The sequence below is a fragment of the Ochotona curzoniae genome, unplaced genomic scaffold (genome assembly GCF_017591425.1).
Source record: "Ochotona curzoniae isolate NIBS_2020 unplaced genomic scaffold, NIBS_Ocur_1.0 contig_3498, whole genome shotgun sequence".
In the NCBI taxonomy this organism is placed as follows: domain Eukaryota; kingdom Metazoa; phylum Chordata; class Mammalia; order Lagomorpha; family Ochotonidae; genus Ochotona; species Ochotona curzoniae.
This window is the reverse complement of record NW_024465885.1, coordinates 22396494-22421705: the sequence shown is the minus strand read 5'-3', so window position 1 is coordinate 22421705 and position 25212 is coordinate 22396494.

The following is a 25212-nucleotide window of genomic DNA, read 5'->3' as shown; positions in this document are numbered from 1 at the left end:
AAAACAAACAGAATGAAATTGAAGTTCATATGTGCATAAATGAGGGAAGTCAAAATGAAAGAAAATCATATATATTTATAGACATCTAATTTTAGGAATCTACTTTTCTCATCACTTATTTGCATATAATATATCATGCAGTTTCTGCATTATAAATGCCCTTACACATTATCTACCTGTTTAGTTGTAGTGTAATATGGTCCATGTATAATGCTATGAAAATTTAAAGCTAGTGAAGGAACCATTTCAATTATAAAAGAGTACTGCATTGCGGACATATTATCTAAAATAAATCAGTATATGAGAGTGTGTTATTTGTTATGGTTATTAAAATTATCAGACCTAAATATAAAATCAGGTTTCCTACAAAACAGCATTTTATTACCATGTGAATGAGATTAATTTGTCCCTTCCAATTTACCTTTATTTAAACTTCTTGATTTTTAAAATTCACAATAGCAACACCAATAATTAAAACAGCTAACATTCATCACAGTTTTACGAAGTTCAAGGCAAGAGTGTGTATTTTTTTATAGTATGGTTGGTTATATTATTCAGAACCGCTCCTTGTTGTGAATTCTAGTATTAGTTTTGTATATTAGACTATGAGTGCTTAGTACTGCACAATGTGTTTATTGCGAAGTGTTTGGAGCAGGTTTCAGCTCCTGGTTGTCTGCATTCTCCCACAGTCAGCACTGATTTTATATCTTCACTATTTAGCACGACTGTAGATATGGTCTCATATATCGCACACACAGCTTGATGATTTCTACCAACCATCACACCTACAGCAAGATCCTAACTGCTCGTGTGCCTACTCATAAATCATATACTATAGCACAAGCTTTATATTCACTTTTATTTTTCATTTTATTTGGAAGGCAAAAAATATAAAAATAATTTTAAAAGAATCTAACTGATTTACTGCACAAATACCCACAAATAACGCATTGGTTACTTCGAATCCTGATATACAGATATTAATCCAAGTTTTCCACATAGATTGCAAGACCATAAAGATGAGCTATCACCTGCTAATTCAGAGGATATATATATAAGCATATAGCTGGATTGAAAGCAGTGTAGCCAGGATATCTGAGACTTAATCTAGGCACTGCGTCATGAAATACAAGGAAGTATTCCAAGACATGGCATATCTGCTGTGCTGAAATCCTACCCTCTAATAGGAAACTTAGTATCAAAGGATTACCAGGACTTTTTGCTTAAACAAGTTTTTTCAAGCAGGTTTCTTTGAAAGTTTAAATTTAGTGGAAATTATATGTATGCATTGAAATTTATTTTCCATATAAGTTGATATTCCATAACAAAGTCATTTGAAAATTTCATTCACCACATAATATATTGAATGCTATGCAAAATTCTGTTTACTTCCCATCAAAAACACTATGTGCTTGAGTGTTGGCTACAGTGTTTGAAAAGCTAATAGGCATACCTATGTCTCATCTCAGTATGCATAGGTGAGGTCTCCACCCCACTTCTAATATAACTTCTGTCTCTTTCACTGACATAGTTACTTAGCACTTCTTTCCCTTAATACACAACACCATAATCCATGATAAATTGCAAATTTGTTTGAATTTTAAAATAAACACTAAAAAGCTATGTACATTTTGGACTGTTATTTTTTTTAAAGATTTATTTTTATTATTTTTTCATTGGAAAGGCGGATGTACAGAGAGGAGAGACAGAGAGGAAGATCTTTTGTCCGATGATTCACTCCCCAAGTGAGCACAACGGCCAATGCCATACCGATCCGAAGCCAGGAGCCTCTTCTGGGTCTCCCATGCTGGTGCAGGGTCCCAAAGCTTGGGCCGTCCTCGACTGCTTTCCCAGGCCACAGGCAGGGAGCTGGAAGGGAAGCAGGGCTGCCGGGATTAGAACCGGCGCCCATATGGGATCCCGGGCGTGCAAGGCGAGGACCTTAACCACTGCGCCACTGCGCCAGGCCCTGGACTGTTATTTTGAAGACAGATCACAAATGAATGCTTAAATTTTTTATTTCAAATTTAGAATTACAAGCAATGGGAAAAAAAATGAAGTTGACTTTCTGAAGGAAAAAATAGTGACAATATGGAATTCAGATGTAAATACTGAGCCCATAACATCACTAATAAAAATATGCTTTTGATCTATCTGGTTGATAAATCTGAAAATTTTAATAGTAGTTCTTCGTGGGAGTCTTAAGAAAAATCAACTCTCATTTTCTTATAAGTTATAAGGGTGAAATTGAAGGGAAACATTAAAGCAAATGTCACATAAATTTGTTTCAGAGATTACACTTCTAGATATTTATATAAAGATTAGACTTGCGCAGGTATGTGGAGATGTGCTTATAGATTATTAATTAAATCATTTATTTTAAGCAATGATGAGATGAAACAAGTGTTAATTCACAATACTATGCATCTCAGGGCCTGGACGCGGAGGACGCCGGATGGGACGGCCGCCCCATGCCCACCACACAGGAGCCACAGCTGCAGCCATGTGGTGTGCGGCCACAAGGCGGGCCTAGCAGGGCGGCGGGACCTGACCTCACAGGTGCACGCCTGCTGCCTTTGCTAGGCACATTGGACTCCGTCTACTGCTCCCCTGGGGGTCGAGCTGGGGCGGGGTTCCGGGGGAGGGCGGACTGGGAGTCCGGCGACCTAAACCTTCGCAAGCGTGCCTGGGAACTCTGGGATTTTCGTTAGCAGATATGATGTGTAGACAGCCCCTAGCTGAATCTACAGTAAATCTTCCTCAGATAAACCTGTGAATAATACTGTCCCAACCCATGTGTATTGATCAATTTTAAAACCTTTTACACTTTCAAAACCTTGTGCTCATCAAGAATGGGGCAGCGAGCAAAGAAATCTTCCATAGCCTTAGAAAGTGTGAGGAAGACATATAGGGTAACCTACCAGGAAAATGAAAGGTAACTTATTGGTAATAGGCTCAAAACAACATTTAGACAACATTTAAACTACAAAGATATACAGGGGGAACTAAGAGCAATCCTGACAACCTACCAACAGGACGACATATGCACAGAGCAAGGATTGACCCCAGAGTGGAGCACGAGGACGGGAAGAGACCTGTATCCCACACCTGGAGACTTCATAAACCCCACCAAGGACTATCAATACGGGCACCAAGGACTGCATCCCAACTGCCAAAGAGACCACCGGGAACTGGGATGCCTTCGGAGCCTGCGAACTCAGAGGGCATCCCTCCTGACCTGGATCTACTACACGGGATGAAAGAAGCCTGAGATCTTCCTCGGGGGATCCAAGGACGTCAGAACAGCCAGGAACCCAGAGTGGTCCTCAGAATCAAAAGAACAGTAAACTCCCTTCAGGACTAAGGAAAGCTTTCTCTTGTCCTTACTTAGTTCCAACGTTGGGTCTCCACCCTCTCTGCAATGACTGTCAGGGTTGCTCCAGAGCCCCCCTCCAAACACACACACACACACACACACACACACACACACACACACACACATTTGAATAGACAGAGAACAACAAGAAAAGCTTGGTCAGTATAGACTCAAATATACTTTGCTAGGTAGGACACAGAACAAGTACTCCTCACCAATTTCTCTGCTCACCCCTCCTGTAACGGTTATGTACCTTATATGGGGAAATGTCAATGTTGGGGCTGTTGATTGATTGGGTTTGCTCTGTTGGCTCTACCTTCAGACCAGAGAAGGTCTCTCCAAAAAGCCGTTGAGGATCACAATGCTTGGTATATGCTAGCAATGAAGGAATCTCAACTGAACTTGAACTGAGCCGTGCAACACGGTGGAGGAATCTACCATGGGGGGGAGGGTTTTGGGAGAGGTGGTGGGAAACCCAGTACCTATAAAACTGTGTCATAAAAAAAAAATACCATGCATCTCAAAGGAAATTCTAGATGCTACTGTTCAATGTTCGAGAGCATGTATTTTGATTAAAAAATGTAATCTAAAACTGTTCAAGAATTATTTCTGTTGCGGAATAGAAAAATGTGCTTATCTTTCATTAAATATGCAGAGAAGTAAAAAATTGGACTGATTATTTTAATTTCGCGAAGCACTACGTAAACAAACATTGCCTCGAAACATAACATTGAATAAATTTAGTGTAAGGATCTAATTGATTTGTATTTGCAATTCTAGAATTAGGTAATGTTTTGCTGTGCTGGGTATAATAAGTGCTGTTTTGAGAATGAGAGAGCAGTGGTAACAATACAGTGAGAGCTAAAGCAGAGGAGACGTGCTTGGTGAGCCTACACGAATGAACTGGGTCCTTCACAGCTTCTCAGTAATATTTGGGAATTTGCGTGTTTCCTTAAAACTCTAGTTTTATTATATAACATTTAGCTAAAAGATTCCATTTCAAATGAGGTTTTTGGGACCTTTCATGGGAGCTCAATTCAAAACAATGTTCTAAAGTAATTTATACTTAACATACGTAACATAAGTTTACAAAAGTTTTAATACAGAGAAAAAGAGAAATGTGGTACGAAACACAGTGGAGCAATTCAACTTAATGAAAAGGGAGGGAAAATGTATTACAGCAGAATTAAAGACAAATTTAAAATAAATATTAGGTTTTGAGGATTAAAATCAGAGGTTAGTTGTTATTTATTTGGTTGATTGCATTTGTTTTTTAATCTTTTATTTCTAAGTCATCTTTTAGCATAATGATATGTATCCCCTTTAAATTCTTCTGCTTTTGCAGCTCAGAACCTTGAAAAAAATCTCTGGAACTATCTGGTAATCCAACAATTATACAAATTTCTAATAATCTTTCACCTACCTAGAATACCCTTTTGCTCTTATATGCAAAGTAGTCCAGCTGGCCTTTACGTTAAAATTTTGATTTCAGACAATTCCTTTCCTTTAATATCTGAAGGGTGATTAATGTGTTTTACTAATTCAAAGAGTCATCTACCTTTAGCCCAAACCTTTCAAAACAAGAACTGACAGAGACTTTGCGATTAGTTTTCTGTAATTTCTTCCAGTACATTGTTTTTGACCCATAGATCTAGAGGACCTACCATTTTATGCTTTAATGACGCTCAGATTTTTCCTTTAAAGTATTAGCTTTAAAAGATTTAGCTAAGGAAGATAGGCTTACTTTTTGAACATCTGTTAAAATATTTTTTCTGTGATATCAACACAAGGAAAAACATTTCCTTCTTCATTGTACAAACATGTTTTTCTGTGTTTTCCATTTATATTAACATATGATTAATCCATATTAAAGGTATATGCACAATGTAATATAGGTATGTATTCTATAGTGGGATGAATATGGGGACAATATTTAATATTTTGGGCCCGGCGCGGTGGCGCAGTGGTTAAGGTCCTCGCCTTGCACGCCCGGGATCCCATATGGGCGCCGGTTCTAATCCCGGCAGCCCCACTTCCCTTCCAGCTCCCTGCCTGTGGCCCGGGAAAGCAGTCAAGGACGGCCCAAAGCTTTGGGACCCTGCACCCGCGTGGGAGACCCGGAAGAGTCTCCTGGCTTCGGATCGGCATAGTATCTGCCGTTGCGCTCACTTGGGGAGTGAATCATTGGACTGAAGATCTTCCTCTGTCTCTCCTCCCTGTATATCTGCCTTTCCAATAAAAAAAAATAATAATAATAAAAATAAATCTTTAAATATATATATATTTAATATGTTGATTTCTCATTTCACTCACTCAAAACGAAGGAAATAATTCAAAAGCTGTTATGATAATAAATGTTGTACCAGGTGTTCTTTAAAACCCAATCTTATCCAACAGAATCATTCCATTACCTTGTACACAGGCAAAAATTTTATTTGTTCATGCTTCAAAACCCAGTTTGCAACTAGAAATCCATCCTATGTTTTCCTTAAATCGTCTCTCATTTCACTTTTCTTGTCTGAAGGAATAATGATAACACTTAATTTATTTTAAATTATTTGAATCTAACAAAGTATGTTTTGTGTTTCTAACAAGATATATATGTCTTTTGTCTACTTTCCTATTATGTCTAATTTCTTCATCATTTAATATTTCAAGGTATATCTTTTTGATATCTTTAGTTTTATACTGTCTTTCTCTTTTATTTTTTAATAAAGACTTATTTATTTTTATTGGAAAGGCAGATATACAGAGAGGAGGAGAAGCAGAGATATAGATATTCCGATCCATGGTTCACTCCCCAAGCAGCCACAATGGCTGTAAATCTGTCTTTCAGATAAAAACAAACAAAACTTGTTTTTATAAATGAAAATCATCATAATTAAAATGAAAACGGATGTGATCTCTATATAACTGATGACAGTAAACAGAAAAATTATGCATGATCAAGAAGTAGAGCTTTTGTTTTTAAGACTTCCTCTGGATCTCCCATATGGTTGCAGGCTCCAAAGATTTGGTCTCTCCACTACTGCTATCCCAGGTAGCAAGCAGGGAGTTGGATGGGAAGTGGAGCAGCTAGAACATAAACAAATGTCCCTATGTAATCCCAGCAAAGGAACGTGAAAGATTTAGCCACAGGCCATCATGCCAGGTCCAATGAATGCATTTTTTAAAAAATGTAACTGTTGGACAGTAAAGGAAAAAAAAATCATAACAATTATTTAATAAGTACTTTTTTTCTGTCTAAAGCATTAGCTTATGCAGAAAAGCATCATAGTTTAATATTTAAAGTATATGATTCATTTCCCTAAAAGTAAAACACCTAGCTATCACAGAGAGGTGAAGCATGTTTCCTGAGTAAACTGCTAAATATTTTTGTGTATTTATTTTTCAAAAAAATATCTCATTATTTTACAGTTTTCAATGACTTACTCTATTTATTTATGGTTTTTTTACTTTATTGCTTATCCATTTTTATTATGTCATTCCTACTACTAATTTTGAGTTTGCTTTTGTTTTTATTAGGCTCTTAACATGCATTGTGACATCATTATTTAACACCTTTTCAGGTTCCTCATAAAGGCAACAAATTTCTCCAGCAATTATTTTAGTTCATTTGTCAAAAATGAGTTGTAATTGTGTTTTTTTAATCTTTGGAGCCTAATCTGTTTCATCCATTTACATATCTGTTCTTGTACCAGAATTAGGGTGTTTTGATTGTAACTGCACTCTATCTTAGAGACACTTCTGTCCATAAATGTATCATGTGGGAGTTGTGTGCACATTGCGAAAAGTTAAAACCTCTACCCTTTTCATATCTTTTATATGTTTATCATTATTAAATGTTTAACATAATATTTAAGAAGCATGATTGATAAAATAGTATATGTGTGGTACTAAAATAGGTAACTGATTCAAACATCTGAGAAAAATACAATGTAGAAGCAAGGTAGATCACCATCTAACATTTAAAATGTGAGACTGTATAGTTTTCTGAAGTCTCTTTAGATTATGCATCATGCTATAACAGAAGTGTTTCATGAAGGGAAGTTGGAACTTTAAACTCCTTTTCATAATTTCAGGTAGCATTATAGCACAGGTCTGTGAGAAACGTCAAAGGTGATTTTCAATATCTAATACATTGTGTTGTGCTAGAAAGTATTTTGGCAGTTGTGAAATACCAGTTGTGGCTCTTAATAATATTTTGATCAACAATTTTAAAAGAAAAGAATACTATATTTGTCCCAGTCCAAAAATTGATTTTATCCAAAATTTACACAATAAAATTTAATAATACATTTTTTGTTTTACCTAATTTTACTAGATTATTAAATATTGATTAGACAGGGTCAGATCATGATGTTTAACTTTACACTACAAAGATTTGGCAGCGATGGAGGAATAGACAGACATTGTGCTTTATTATTGTTTGAGCGAATACATTGGGTATTCTCAAGTTATCCTTGGACATTGCTTATGCAGTTGATGATCTGTATCAATATAAAATTACAAAGCAGAAATAATTTCTTAAGTGGTAAAGATAAACACAACAAAAAAGAAAATATGTTGCTGCAGAAATCAGTTTCTCTACCATCATATTTAAATAATTATCTAGAAACATGTTTATAAACAATCCATGAAAGATGCTCATAATGATGTTTTAGTATAAGCACATACTTATTAAAACACTAATCCACTGCCTCTCAAAGCCTTGAAGCATTTTGCATATTTCCCTGGCCATTATATTTAATTAGGAGAGTATAGTTTCACAATTTAATTACTTTGAAACAATCTAGAAACATCACAAGTCCATTGTAATCATGAAAAATGCATTTATACTTCAAAATTTTCATTTCAGTATTTGAATTAAAGGAAATAATATAACTTACTACATTATGTTTACACATTTCATGTTTTTGTAAGATTTATTTGTTATGTTTTTGTTGTGAACAGTTTACTGCCTTTGAGATTATTTAAGGTTCAGTGCTAGTTATTAAACGTTGATGAAAGTGGACATTCAAATAAATATATTATATAACCATAATCTCTTCCAAAAGAAATAACTTTAAATATAAAGTGATATAAATTTGTTAAACCAGGGGAAACTTTCAGAAAAAAAATTTATAAAAATAGAAATTGTTTTCCATAAAATCTTTTCTATGGATGATGAAATTCTAGTTTATCTGTCCAAAAGATATTTTCCATCAACTCAATTCAGCCATACTCTAAAATACTTGCAAATTTCTTTTTTGTCCATTGTCCTATTATTATTATCATTTTATGATACAATTGCATAGGCCCTTATATTCCCTGTATCCCTCACCCACTTGGATTCCACTCCCCAATCCGCTGAATTCCCACACACTATTACAATAGTGTAGTTGTTCATGTACAGTCATAAGTTCATCATTGCAGGCATGGACAATGGCAGACAGTGCATCGTCCTATTGTCAAGTTATATTTAATTGTTTCATTGAGAGTCCATCTTTGATCTGGTAGCATAGATGCACACTGCACTGTATCCTCACATCTGGATATGATTGTCTGTGCTACACAGTCACAATACACACCCTCACATGAAAAGATGAAAATCAAAATCAACAACCAGAGGAAAGAGAAATTTATAATGTCATGAGGTCAAATGACATGCTACTGAATGACTAATGCGTTGCACAAAAACAAAAACATCAAAATCCATGAGTTTTTCTGATATTTGTTGGTGAGTTAAGTCTCTGGCAGGCAACAAATAGATGCTTTGTTTTTAATCCAGTATACTAATGTGTGATATGTGATTGACAGGTTTAAGTCATTTAAATTCAGGATTAATATGAATATAACTTAATTTGATCCTGTCACTCTAGAAACCGGTTGTTCATTGATTTAGTCTTATGCTGTTATTGTACTAGAATGTTCTTCACATTTGGCCTTTGGTTTTGGTGGGTGTTAATAACATTCTCTGTCAAATGAACATCCTTTTTCATTATTATTTTTGAAAAGGCAGATGTACAGAGAGAAAGATGTTCTGTCCAATGGTTCACTTCCCAAGCGGCTGTAGTGGCTGGAGCTGAGCCAATCTGAAATTAGGTGGCAGGAGCTTCTTCCAGGTCTCCCATGGGGCTGCAGTGTAGCAAGGCTTTGGGCCATCGTCAACTTCTTTCCCAGGCCACAAACAGGGAGCTGGATTGGAAGTGGGGATGCTGGGATTAGAACTGGCATCCATATGGGATCCTGGTGCATTCAAAGCAAGAACTTTACCTGCTAAACTATTGTCCCAGGCATAAGAGAACATCTTTCCATCTCAGTTACAGGGTGGATTTGAAAGAGGGGTTTTCTTTGAGCTTTCCTTTAATGTGGAAGAATTTTATTTCATTTTCAAAAACAAAGAAAAACTTATCTGGGTACATTACTCTGGGCCAACAATTTCAGCTTTTAGAATTTGGAATATGTTATTCCATTGTCTACTGGCCTGTAGAGTTTCTTATGAGAGGTAAGCTGTGAGTCTTAGTGGCATTCCTCTATAGAACAATTTTTTTTTTCATACGCATATTTAAGGATCTTTTCCTTAAGTGCAATTGAAGAGAGCTTGAGTATCATGTGTTGTGGTAAAGATTGTGTTTGGTCAATCCTGTTAGAAGTTCTATTACCCTGCTGGTTGTTGTTCCCGATTCTTTCTCCAGATTAGAAATATTTTTATTATTTCATTAAATACATTTTAAAGCAAGATTCTCTTGCTGCTCATTCTGGAACTACCTTAACTCTTATATTTGGCCTTCTAATAGTTTCTCTTATTTCTTGAATACTTTTCTTAGCTTGACACAGTTGTTTTCAGCTTTTTGATTATTTCCCCACTGTGACTAGAAGTATCTTCCAATTCTGAGATTCTTTCTTCTGTCTCCTTCATTCTATTATTAAGACTTTTTATTGAATTTTTAATGTCCTCTATTACATGGTTCATTTCTAATAACTCAGTTTGATTTTGTTCCAGTGTTGCTATTTTCTCTGTGACATAGTTCTTAAATTCCTTGAAATCCTGTATGTACTTTTCATTGTTGATAAAATTTATAATATGTTTTCTGAATGCCATATCCCAATTTTCTCTATGTGTTCCTCAGTTAGCTCTTGGGGTTGGTAAATTATTTTGCTCCTTTGCATGTGACTCTTTAGTAATACTCATTGTGCCTCTGTTTCTTCTTTTGCTCTTGTTCATTTTACTTCTGGCTATCAGATTCTTCTTACAGTAGGTTTCTAAGCTGTATCACCCACAAGTCTACAATTCAATTTTACTTATTGTGGTTGCTTCCTGGTATTTTGTTTGCAAGCACTAGTGCCAATTCCTGCAGTAAATTTTGGATCTGGGCTCTTCTGTTAGATTTCCAACATGGTCTCTGTAGCTCCAGCAGCTGGCTCAACACTCTCCACCTCCTATGATCCCATGCGGAGGCTGCACTGTTGTCTCTAAAGCCTTTCTCCTACTTCCAGTTGGAGTAGTTCTCAGGATTCATGAGACGCCAGGTGTCCTTAAATATGTTGTTGGTGGTGCTGACCTTGTTGCAGCATGGTGTCCATTAGGTCTGACATCAGCAGGACCTGGTTGCTGGTGGAGCTCGGACTTCTGCTTGCAGCTGCTACTGGGAAATCTGGTCACTGTAACACCACACCTTTGTCTCTTTTGCTTTTCCATATGTCTTAGTTTCCATGTGCCCCTCTGTTGTTAGTCTGTCCTCTCATAATTCCAGGAATGTACCCTCTCTGCTTCACCCTGGATAATGTTACTCTGTCTTTTAAATGTGCCTTTACCCTATCCTACCATCTTGATTTTTAGTACTTGCAAATTTCAAACTTACTGTAAGAGCATACCTTACATTTTATGAAAATCATAAAGACATTATAGCTCTGCAGTGTTGAATGAATAGAATATTAGTACTAATGATTACTTCTATAAAGCACACTTTTCATGAAATTCTTTTACTTATACTCTAAAATATGAACTTACCAAGGTTGGATAGGATTTGATATATTAATGTGTGCTACTTAGTAAAGGTAGGCATTTTAAACTGTTGTAATTCTTTATTTATTAGAAAATCAGATTTACGAAGAAAAGGAATGATTGAAAAATATCTTATGCTTCCTGGTTCACTCCCTAAGTGGCTGCAACAGTGGGTGCTGAGCTGATTTCAAGCCAGGAGCCAAAAGCTTCCTCCAGGTCTCCAGTGTTGGTGTAGGGTCCCAAGGGTTTGGGCATATCAAAATTATGCATAGCCAAAAAGTGACTTTTAAGTAAGTATATATAGAACATATTAAAATAAATAAATCTTAGAATTATCTCCATTCCTTGGCAATACAAAAATGTTGCTTAAAAGAAGCTGGTGTGCATTTAAAAGTTCTGGGAGAACATATAGTATTTGTGTAATTTACATGGTACACTGGAATACTTCAATACATATAAACAGTATAATGTTGATCAGACAAAAAACATAAGTTTCCAATTTCCTTAGCTTGTCTTTGTGTTTGGAGACAAAGGACATTCCTATATTGAATAATTTTTTAAAAAGTAAAATAAAGTAAATGATCAACATGGTGGCACATCAGACTAGTCCCTGAACTTCAGTGCCGGAATCCTAAACAACCAGACGTTTGAGTCTGAGCTGTTCCACTTCTGATCCAAGTCCCTGATTTTTGCCCAAAGAAGCAGCAGAGGATAGTCCAAGGCCTATATATTACAGTAAATACTATGCTATGTTACTTAACACATATTACAATTACTAATAATATAATAATATTATATATTATATATGTAACAGTAAATTAAAGCATTACAGCAATAGAAGGCCCGTGCAATAACAATATAACAGGCTCATTCTGTAAATTTTTTTTTAAATTACTGAATCAAATTGAAGATGAAGATATTCTTTCTAATTGTATTCATGATTCCATTTGCAGAGATGTTGCTAATAACTTAAGGATCGTTTATGCCAGATTAAGTAACATTGTTAAAAAAAAAAAAGGATATTCATTCTTACAGGGTATATATGGAGTTGTCACTCCACCTAAATTAATGGGGGAAAAAAATCACATTTTACAAACTTGGATGCCGTATTTGAAGTTATTTCCTTGGTTTTTGATAACAGCTGGTCCCAAACTCTGTAATTTCATAAATATTTGCAATCATAAATTTACTTTTCATATTCTCACTCCAATAACATTACTCCTGGCATCACTAATTCATTTCTACACTGAATCTGCTGATTATCATTCAAATATTTACTTATGTTTAAATTAATTAAAGTTAATCAAATCGCTTGTATTTATTACTCTTTCAACTTACTCACTTTCCAACATTCACTGTTCATAAGCCATGCTAGTAGCATAAAGATTATGCTACTCTTCATGTTTCAGAATATCATGAGGATTTTTATTTACTTGCATTTTATTGTTAGCTTCTGCCATCAGATATTCATTTACTATCTTAATAAAGCAAACTACAAATAAAGTTGAGATCTAGCACCATTATTCCTCAGTTTTGAAAAGTATACTAAGTGTATATTAAAACCAATTTTTATCTATTTTCTGTGTGACTCATTCATGCATTATTTTGAATTACTTGTTACTTGGCTATGTATTTCTGATTTTCCTTCTTTTCCTGTTTTATGACATTCATTTTTACAGTATAAATGAAAAAGTATTTTAAAGTCCGAATTTTAAGAATTCTACTTGTAAAACATTTACATATGTCTGAATCATATTTTTGTTCCAAGTATACGATCTGTTGTTAATTCATAGAGCTAAGTTTACCAAAAATTGTTTAGAAATTAAGGTATTGCTCTACTCATTCCACTTGGCAAATGTCTGTATACAAGAATTGTGAGGCCTTTATTAAACTTACAGATTATAAAGCAACAGAAATAAAAAATCTACATTCTTACGTAAGCATACATGGTGAGTTGAAAAAGGAGGAAATAGTGCCCAGCATGGTATCCTACCAGTTGAAACCCTTGCCTTGCATCTGCTAGGATCCTGTATGGGCACCAGTTCTAATTCCCGCAGCCCTGCTTCCCATCCAACTCCCTGCTTGTTAACCTGAGAAAAGCAGTTCATGACAGCCCAGTGCCTTGGGATCCTGCACCAGCATGGGAGACCCAGGAGAGGATCCAGGTACCTGGCTTTGTATTAGTGCAGCTATGGCTACTTCAACCACTTGGGGAATGAATCTTGAGATGAAAGATGTTCCTTTCTGTCTTTCCTCCTCTTTGTAAGTAGTACTTTCCAATAAAAATAATGTCTTTTTTTAAAAAAGGAAGAAAGAATAATTTTGTTGCTTTCTAAAAGTTTAAGATTATAAGTAAATACTTCATCATTGCTTTAACAATAAATTGTTTTTCCTGACACATTGAATTAAGTGACATCTGTGATACCTTCTGAACTTGGGATATTTGTTGCTAATTTACTCAACGGGAAGAATTCTATTATAATCTGTAACATAGAAACTTTAATTGTATTGTAAAAGCTGGAATTTATTATTACACTTAATTGAGTCTTCTGGTAATTTTTATCTATATTTCTTTTTAAATTTTGAGCAGTATTAGACAAGATGTCAGATATATGTATGAAAGTACAATATAAATGAAGTGTCTATTGTTTCCATTAAAAGTAGCACTTTAGTTTTCAATGTTCAGTATGTGTTTAAGCTTCAGTGAATTTTTATAAACTATGCATAAACCCAAAGTAAAGCAATGGGGAGTTTTTAAAGAGCTGTCAGTTTCTTATTGCTTATGAATTCTGATTCTTCTTTTATCCTTAATCTCTTTGGCACATTTCTCTGCTTTAACAAGGTTCACATTAAGACAAAACACATACAAAAGAAGAGAAATGATAATCTGTCAATTAATTATTTCATCAATAAGAACAACTAAATTAGTTAGCAAAAATCAGGAAAAATATTGAGTGACAAGAACCATTCAAAAATATCTAAAATAGGTAAGGTTTATTCTGACAAATAGTCTGTGGCAGGTTTTGCTGTAAAGCAAGAATCATTTAATATTAACTAATAAGAAACATAATATTGACATAATTTGGCCTTTCAAATTTCTGTATTCCATTATTTTATTAACAATAAGTCAGAAAAAGCACAGTTAATATGTATTTTGCCATTAATAATTGGTATAAAGAAATTTTATAACTTAGAAAATGGAAAAATCTCAAAAAAGACAGAACATAAATTCTTTTAGGTTTTATGTTAGTACTTCAGGAAAAATATTTAATTTATATAGTGGAGCAATATTGAATAACTTTGTAAATATCTCAGTTAACCTAGCAGCAAAATTTAAACACATAAATCAAACATACAAAATGGTATTAAACTTTTCAGAAGGGAGAAAATTCTACACTGAAGTCTGTCTTGGCAGAATCTTGAGGAGGCTTGAAGTAGGATTGGCTTCTCATCCCATCCCTGGCTTTAATTTTCAAGTGAAGATACATCTAGTAAAAAATGCATCTCTTTTTCCAAATAAAGTGAGTACTCATAACAAAACTGTTAATCATAACTTCACAATGTGATACTATATTTTCTATTTTTGCCTATTTCTACAATGCTATGATACGTTTAAATATCAGAATGTTAATCTTGCAATTGTTACTGAAGGACACTGCTGCTTCAGTAACTTGGTAGGGGAAGATTTTGAAGAGGGAAAATGGTGGGAGGTATGAAAGGGGTCGGGAGAGGAGAATCCCTCTTTCTACAATATAGGATAATGGATAATCATAATAACAATAAAAGTATCTTTGTGTTCAGGAAATAAATAAATGACCCTTCCAGTTTGGTCAGCTCTAGCCAATGATTAATTTCTATCACAGAAACAAAATCATCTGAAAGTCACCATTTACAAAAATCCAAAAAGTTGCTTCATTTAATATTAATGAAAAAAGGTTATAAATAATAAGACTTACAAAAGAAATATAAACTCTCAACAGAAAGGAACTATGGAAGCAAAAATAAGCAAATGCTATATTAACCAGGCATCATCAGATAATGAATAGGTACTGCGTGGCAACACAAGAAAATAAGGCCTTAAAAATAGACACATTTGACCCAGCGCGGTGGCATGGCCAAGCAACTAGTCTTCGCCTTGAACATGCCAGGATTTAATATGGGCGCAGTTTCTAATCCCAGTAGCTCCACTTCCCATTCAGCTCCTTGCTTGTGGCCTGCGAAAGCAGTTGAGGATGGCCCAAGGACTTGGGACCCTGCACCATGGGAGACCTAGAAGAAGTTCCTGGCTCCGGGCTTCGGATCAACCCAGCACTGGCAACTGCTGTAATTTGGGGTGTGAATCATCGGACGGAAGATTTTTCTCTCTGTCTCCTCTCCTCTCTGTATATCTGACTTTGCAATAAAACTAAATTAAATCTTAAAAAAAAAAGGTACATTTGCACTGCAACATATACATTGCTTACTATTATAAATTGTCTCATTTACTTATAACTAATATATATCAAAGAATATCCTTAAATTGTATATGGTCCCAAAATCATTCATCCTTCCAGGTTCCAAAAATTGGTCAGACTTCATAAATCACATCTAAAAGGATGTGTAAGAACAAAATATCTAAAATTTACCAGGCTAGTAAAATAGAAAAAAATTATGAAAAATTATATTTTTAAGTTTTTAAATAGCATGCAACAAATTAAAATAACTTAATATATATATACACATTCCTTGAGGGTGCAAAAAACAATATTTTTCCATATTGCTACAGATTTTCCCTGTTACTAAAAGCTCAGTATTTATCAATGATACCAATCAAAATGACAGCACATTTTGAGAATAAGAGAAAAGGACGTTTAATATACCTATACATGAGGAAGTAGTAAAATATTGTCTCAAGGTCTATCACTGTGTTTCAAAGAATGGCTGGGGGCTTTAATAAGGCTGCAATGAAGTTTTTGAGCAAAATACACAAGCGAGGTACAGATCTGAAAACAGTGCATCTGGCCACCAGTGTATCTTTGGAAAAGAACTTGAAAGTTGACTCTTCCATGGAAAAGAAACAGAAATATGATCTGTGAAATTGATTAGTGTGAGAACTTTGAGACACCATACTGTGTCAAGAAATTTTAAAATCTCATTTTTTTAATTAAAAATCATTCAATTAGCTGATGTCTTGCTTGCAATCATCCCATATTGGAGACAGTTCCTTTTCCAGGTGATCCAATTAAATTTCAGTTACCTTCTTGTGACCTGGGAAAGTAGTGGAGGATGGCCAAAAACCTTGCGGAGGTGCAATCATGTAGGAGACCTGGAGGAGACTCCTGGCTCTTGTCTTTTGATTGGCCATGGCCCCACTTGGGGAGGGAACCTGTGGATGGAAGATATTCCTCTCTTTATCTCCTCAACTCTGTAGATCTCTTTCCAATAAAAATAAATCATTCTTTAAAAAATAATACAGCCTACAGCCTGTGGTAATCATGTTCTTGGTTATGAATACATATTTGCATTTTGTATTAATGAATTGAAACCTCTAAATATGATGCTAAATGTGGAAAGATTATTTTACAGTTTAACCAGAAAAATTGTATTTAAAAAGCAAATTATATCTGCCTCAACATTTAAAAAAAATCTCTATTTTCTTCAATGTTTTGTTTTTCTTTAAATGGTTGCTTAGATTGAGAAACTGGACCTTCAACCATTCCGCTAGCCCCAAACATGCACTTACTGTTTCTCTTTATACTGTTATAATGGTTCAGTGCCACAACAATAGTCACAAATCCAACATTGTTCTGTTTAACTATATCCTGACATTGTAGGCATAAATAATGGTATAAAATCTAGCATTTCAGTGTGAAGATACGTTTAAGTTTTGTTGGTACTCCAACTTTTATTCAGAAATAGAGATGCATTCTTCAATGTATCTCCAGCTCATGGTATACTTGACTTCATTATACAGATTCTCTAGTTTATACACACACACACACATACATATACGCCTACATATATATACATATACATGTATATATACATATATATAGAGATTGTTATTCTATTTGGCATGAAGGTTCCTTTATATCAGAAAGAATATTGGCTGGTTGTCTGTTTGAGTTTGACTTTATCACTCAGTACAATGGACTCTAGTTGGGACCATTTTTGTTGCAAATGGTAGTTTCATTAGTTTTAGTGGCTGAGTAGTATTCCATAGCTTAGCTTTACCAGTTTCTTCATTTCTTTTCTTATCTTTTTTTTTTTTGCATTTATTGATTTTTATTAGAAAGTCAGATATACCGAGAGGAAGAGAGACAAAAAGGAAAATCTTCCGTCTGATGATCCACCCCCAAGTTAACATAATGGCCAGTGCTGGGCTGATTCGAAGCCAAGAGCCAGGTGTCCCTCCTCTGGGTCTCCCAGCAGGACTCAGGGTCCCAAGGTTTTGGGTCATTGTATACTGCTTTCCCAGGCAACAAACATGGACTAGAACCAGTGGCCATATGGGATCCGGGCGTGTTCACTGTGAGGGTTTTAACTGCTAGGCCACCACACTGGGCCCAGTTTCATGATCCACTCCTCTTTTGATGGGCATCTGGACCATGTTACCAAAAGGAATTTGCAGATTTAATGTGACCTCAATCAAAATTCCAACAATATTCTTCTTAGAAATAGAAGAGATTATGCAAAGTTTATCTGGAAACACCAGAGTTCATCAGTAGTCAAAGCTATTCTGGGAATAAAAACAAAGTTAGAAGAATCACAATTTCAGACCTCAAGACATTTTACAGGTCAGTGGTCATCAAAACAGTCCTGTAGTGGCAAAGAAACAGAGAGGATCCATGAAAGAGGCAGCCCACTAATCCTTCACATGAAAGTTGAAGACAATTCAGAGAAAATTTCTGATCTCCTCAACAGTTACTGTTGGGACAATCAGATATCAGCCTTCAGAGGTAAGAAGCAAGACCCACACCTTTCATACACTACAAAAATCAGTTCTAAATGGGTCAAGACCCAAACCTGTACCCAGAAACAAACTATTCGAAAGCAAACAAAAACAAACAACAAAACACGCTGCAAGATGTAGGCATTGGTAAAGACTTAGAAAAATTATCAAAAGCACAGAGAGTCGAACCCAAAATAAATATAAAATCTACATTAAAATTGGTATTCTTAATTTTAAATACTAATGTGAATAGCGGTTTCTGAATGTTCTTTGTGATGATCTAGCTCCCTGGTAATGTTTCTGGGAATGCAACAGAATTTGACTTAATATGTCAGCCTCTGCTACCCACATTGAAGATTCAAATGTTATTCTTGACCCTTCATTTGTGTCTGGCTCAACCCTGGCCATTTCAGCGCTTTAGGAAATAAACCAGTGGTTGGAATATTTCTGTCTTTCCTTCACTCTGACTTGACTTTTAAATGTAAAAAATAAAACAACAAAAACAACAGCAACAACAGGACCTACCTATACATACTACATGTTTTCTAATTTTAAAAAAAAGTTACTTAGTTTTCTCTTTTTCTAAACATGATAAATTAAGCACAAATTGATAGATGCATAATTTCCAACTAGATTATGTTCTAAACAAACAAACAAAAAAACATATAAAAATCTATGTAATACAAAACTCCAAATAACTGCTAGGTTAATTGTTGGCCAACTGTCTGGTTTTAGTGTGTGAAAATCAGAAGCTGCAGCAGCTCAATGCTCTCCCCCTAGAATAAATCTCCTTATTTACTGGATGTTAAGCAAAACATTTGGAAAGAATATTTCAAGATGCATTGTTGAACTAAAACAATAGCCTTTATCTCTCCCAGTTAGATTTATGTCACTTTCTTTTAATGTAATTAAAAAGTAGACACCCACAGAATATTTAACAATTGTAACATAACTGAAGGGAATGATAAAGGAAAGCACAAATAAACTTGGCCAAATTAAAATTTGATTAGATAGTCCTTGTCATGAGTTGTGCAAGCACAAAATGAAAATCTAGCTACATTTTCACTTTCCCATTGTATGTATGTATGTATGTATGTATATACATGTGAACTTGGTTCTATTCTGAAAATAAAATGCTTTAGATTTTGAATTCTGACCTTTTATGGAAGAGATGTTGTATCACAGTAATATGCTTGTATATAGAAACCTCTCCAGATTCTTTTTCAAAAATGAACAATGCGCTGATTACATATTTGGAAGTAATGATAAATTGACAAAACAAATGGTGTTCTTGTGATTATTTATTCTTTTATTTCTTTTTAGTTATCATGTTATAATTAAGAAATAAAATATTTTTCTTTGAAAGAATGACAAGAAAAACAATAAAAAATAAACAAAATCTTATCATAGCACCTATCTGATGATAAATCCCGGCATAAACACCTATAATGGCTAAAATGCAATGTGTTACAGCAAACATCATTTAAAATATTAAATTATGATTAAGCATGACATAAAGTTGTCTCCAATTTTAAACAAAACTAACACTTGGCTTTATTTTTCTTTTAAAGTGGTCAATATATAAAGATCACAGTCTTTTTATCATAAGACATTACTGAAAATATTTCTATTGTAATGTTTTTTCACAAGCTTTTACATTAATGATTTTTCACTGAAATAATTATGTTCTTAAAATAATGCATATTTTTCAGCCACAGTTCAGTATATCATTAAACAACCTAACTTCTATAGAATTGAAGAGTGTACAAGGACAGAATTATCTTAACACAAGCTCCAACACAGTCATAGCAGGAAATTGTACTAAATAAATGAATCAGGTAAATTTCACGGACTAATAACAACAGTAATAATAATAATCAACCTATATATTACAATTCTGCTCTAAGAATGCCAATTCATTTTTAATAAATTAAACACCATAGCTTTTAATATAATATTTTTATAATTTCACTATAATACACTGTGTCATCTATGTAAGTTTGTATAACTATATTTTTATACCTTTATTCTGTACAAAATTCTCTCAGTTCTAGTAAACTTCAACAATGTATCATTGTAGCTGTTGACCAAGGTCCATAGTCACTTTCTCAAATTTTCCAAATCCATGTGATTGAATTCATTATATATTTGCATTTTTGACTACTTTAACTGAATACTTCCAAATTGTAGCTATTAAATATCAGAGATTTGTTTCTTACATTGCTGAAAGCTGATAAGAGCATACATTCTAGAGTAAGTGGACATAATTCATCTGTATAATAAGCTCATTGTTTCGATAGTGATCATATTCATTCCATAATGGCATTCATGCATTGATAAGAACTGTCCTCATGTGTAATCACCTCCTAAATATCAAATTTCAATACTGTTTGGAGTAGAGTGAAATTTCCAACACATTTTTTGAGAGGTACAATGAACTCATTATTATGGTGATAGTTCTGAGAGTTGAAATAATAGTAAGCAACATGCATTGTGAATGCTAGACACCAAAACTGAGAAAATGTTAGTTTGTAAATGAAGTTCACTGAATTCTAAAATTAAAAGTAAGAACTAGTAGCATTTTAAAAGTGTATGTATGTTTGAAGATATCTGTCTCATAAAAGTTCAGGAAAACCAGTATGATTTAACACAGTAAATAAACAAATAGAATATTTAAGTATTAATATTCAGATAAGAATCATGATACCTACTGGGAAATAAACTTCTCCATATATTAACATTTGCAAAGAGAAGTTATGTGCTTCCAGTCAAACTTCAGAATGAGGAATACTAGAAGAATAAAGATTAAAAATAAAAAATGTCTCCCAAATCCATGACAATGAAATTTATTACACTTGGAGTGCTATACTGAATGCTGTGTCATCTAACTTCACCTGCGTGGTGACCACGTATATACCGGCTAACTCTCACACACACAGTTCTCTGTTGCCTGGATTCTTTCTCTTTCTTTTGCCTATGGGAACTGAAGAAACTAGAACCAAAGAAGACACACCATCCTCAGGGCAAGTTATAGTGCTGTGTTGCCATAAACCAAAGCCATAGTACATGTGACAATGCAATGCAGATTGGTCCTACCAGTCCTAGAAGCAATTCTCACATACAATTCAAAGTGACATTTATATGGGTTTTATAGTGCACATTGGTAAGTAGGTTGCAATGATTTAATAAAACCTGGTGGACTGGGTTCAAATTTGAGATATAGAAATGTGGTGAAGATGTCAGCTATAGCTAAGGAGTCAGATTTAAAGTGATTTAACACAAAGCTAATACGATAATATTAAAGATATAAGATTGAATGTGGAATCATTAAACCAGCTATGATATAAGATATGAAAGATAGATTTAGATTTTAATTATTTGGTAGATCACACAAGATACTGGTAGGTATATTACCATAGATTGAGGACCAGTAGAATCATGGATGTAATATTTAGGAATCCCAAAAATGCTTTCATTAAAATGCCTAGCAATGAAAACAATTCAAGCATTACAGCAATCATGTTTCTTTGAAAACCCCAGGGACATCAACCTATGAACTATTAATATATGGATCAGCTTCCAAGGCAAAAATGCTTATTAATTAAGTTATAAATGAATATAAAGATGGCTAACAAAGAAAACTAAATAATATCTGTAGTCTCCAGTTGAATACCATGCATCCTCTATTTTTCATCCATTCTTGTCCATTTTCCCATGTATTTTCCTCATCTGTCGTCTATCATCTGTAATCTTGAATATAAAAGTTTTAAGTTTAACTTCATACTTCTCTAAGAATCTATGAAAAAATAAATGTATAGGAATAGAATAAATTGAAAAATAAAATTATTCAAAGATCATATCCTAGGATGTCCAATAATATTCCTGTTAAATCTAATAACTAGCCACATTTGTTGCTAACCTCTATTTCTTTATTCAGAGCAATTACCTACTCAAATGGCAGCTTTGCTTACTTCCAATGAAGGTGGATATATTTCAGAAGAAAACGTGTGTGTGTGTGTGTGTGCATAAAAACGTTGTTTTCAGTTAGTTCTCTCTCCAATAATTTTTCCATTCATGGCTTTGTTTTATTCATTTGGTTGTTATGCGACTAATAAGAAAAAATAGTCCCCATTCTCTTAATTCGATCTCCCATTGCCTTCCGTGAAAACTTTGCCAGGAGTTGACATATGAAGAACAGTGGTAGTTAATATTAAGTTATATGGTGACAAATAATTCATTATTTTAGCTTTAACCTGTGAATCTTGCAGTATTTCTGAAAGGAGGTATTGAGTAATTTAACGTATGATTAAGTTAGTAAAAATATACATTGATTGTTACTAGAGAATTTTAATATTAAGGAAAAAACTAAGAAAAATAAACCTCTTGTCAGGAAATCTCCAGTTTATATATTTGAGAAAAATTGGATTTGTGATATAGTATTAACATATGTAAAGAATACTACTACTTCCATGTTTCTATAATGAATTTATAATAACTGCTATATGAATTATAACAAATTTTACTTTGTTGCTAGCTGATATTGAAATCAGGAATGGAACTATGAACATATATGATGAGGAATAAAGACGTCTACAATATCAGTCAGAAACTGTGGAAATTACTCATCATTCATATACCCTTAATATGATTATCACATAGCCTCAATTATTTATGAACTTCTATCTATCTAGATACCCATCAGTGTATCTAATTAGCCATGTGTACTTAATTAAACGATACTCAAGGAGAGGAAAAGAGATTGAACAAGGGAGATAGTGAGAGAGAGTGCACCTATGTACTGATTCGTTCCCCAGTGCCTGCGATGGTCAGTACTGGCATGAACTGAAGCCAGGAGTTGAAAATCCCGTGCAGGTCTCCCACGTATTTCTGGAAAAGAGTAGATACAAGCCCGAGTATTGAACCCTGGTATTAGGTAAGCTCACCTTCAGTACCACTTAAAAAAAAAAATTAGTATCCTTAAATTTTTTTTCACTGAATCTACAGAGTAGAAGGTATATAGAAGTCCAATCTAAAAAATACATACTAGCTATCACAGCCTGTTTTGATGTGAAAAGGTATATTTTTAATCATATAAAATTATATAAAAATTGTTTATATTTAGTTGAGAAAGTTGGTCATTGTTACAATGTTCAAAATCAATGAATATTTTTTCTATGTACCTATGCCTGAAATCCATGAAGTAACTTATGCATTTAATCTTATAAAATTATGATTATGATCACATTGTATAGGTTGGGAATTTAGTTTTTAAATAACTGAAGTATATAACTGAAATTCTGTAAGTCTTACTAGGAGAAAACACAACAACACAGGTTAGCGTTTTTCATATCCATCATCGAAAATTGTGTAGCATATGGAAAAGGTTTTAGTTGTGCAGACAAAGCCATAAAGGATAAAAAACATATTAACCCTTAAAAAATCCTAGGTTAAATTTTATGGATTTTCTTAGTTAGACCTAAAAGATCAATCTGATTATTGTCTCTAAATTCAGAAATTTAACATTGCTGGCAAGCTGTTGAATTTTGCATGAGCTAAAACATATTTTTGAGCTCTTAAGTCATACCTGTGCATATAACCGCGCTTTCAAGTAATTACTTCCAGGTGCTTGCCTATAGGAATTCATTGGAATGCAGTGAAATCAGAGTAATAAACTCATCAGTGAAAATTAACCCACAGGCATGATATGAGACACATATATTTAAATGGCATCAGTGTTATAATTTGTCGATTCTAGATGTTTATCTTCATGATGAAGACTGTCTCCTCCTAGGTAATTAGGAAGATCTACATACAACAAGAAGTGTTTGACTTTAACTTCAACTCATTAGAATATTTCATTTTCCCAATTTTTAAATGCGATATTGAGACTTTAATATTAACCACATGGAAAATTGCAAAATTTAATTGTTCTGTTATTAATATAAGCATATATAACCTCCCTCTTGACTATCACTTCTTGCTTATGAGTTTATTAATTTCAGAGCTTTCTGAATTGAACATTAAAACTAGTTTGTGTGAGGGGGAAGAAAATGATTCCTATCTTAATATTTTTTGTTATTGTTGTTTTGAAATCCTAAATTAAGTCACTGAGTTGATTCAAATAACTTACAACAAAATTTCTATCTATTTATAGTGCTCAACTGTGCTGTGTAGAATTACTGAAACTGACATTGTGGAAATAATATTTGTGACTTCATGGGAAAAGCACATTCATTTGAGTATAAAAATCAACTTAGTAAAAAATGAAATTATTCCTATCGTAGTAGTGCTTATTCAACAAACATCTATTAAACTAGGATTTTCTTTTCAGAGTTACTAAATATTAAAGTTGTAATGTTTATGTGACCTATGTTATGAGACATAAATTTCTGTTCATGCGAAGAGTGCACAGATTATTTGTGCCATCTATGTCAAAATAAACAAACATTTCTATTCAATCACCAAATATTTCACTGAGTACTTATTGAATATTTATTGAAATTCTATAGTTCAATATTTACTCATTGTGTCCTGTGTTTATACTATTCGGCTTAATCTTTAATTAAATACAAAGCTGTAAGGATATGAGTATATCATTATGTGCCAATAAAATTTATATATGCTAGGGCCTGGCAAGATAGTGTAGTGGTTAAAGTCCTCGCCTTGCACACGCCCAGGATCTCATATGGTCACTGGTTCGAATTCCAGCAGCCCTGCTTCCCATCCAGCTCCCTAATTGTGGCCTGAAAAGTAGTCAAGGACAGCCCATAGCCTTAGGATCCTGAACCAGCCAGGGAGCCTCAGAGCCCCTGGCTCCTGGCTTCGGATTGGCTCAGCTCCAGCCCTTGTGGCCACTTAGGGAATGAACCATCGGACGGAAGATCTTGATCTCTGTCTCTTCTCCTCTCTGTACATCTG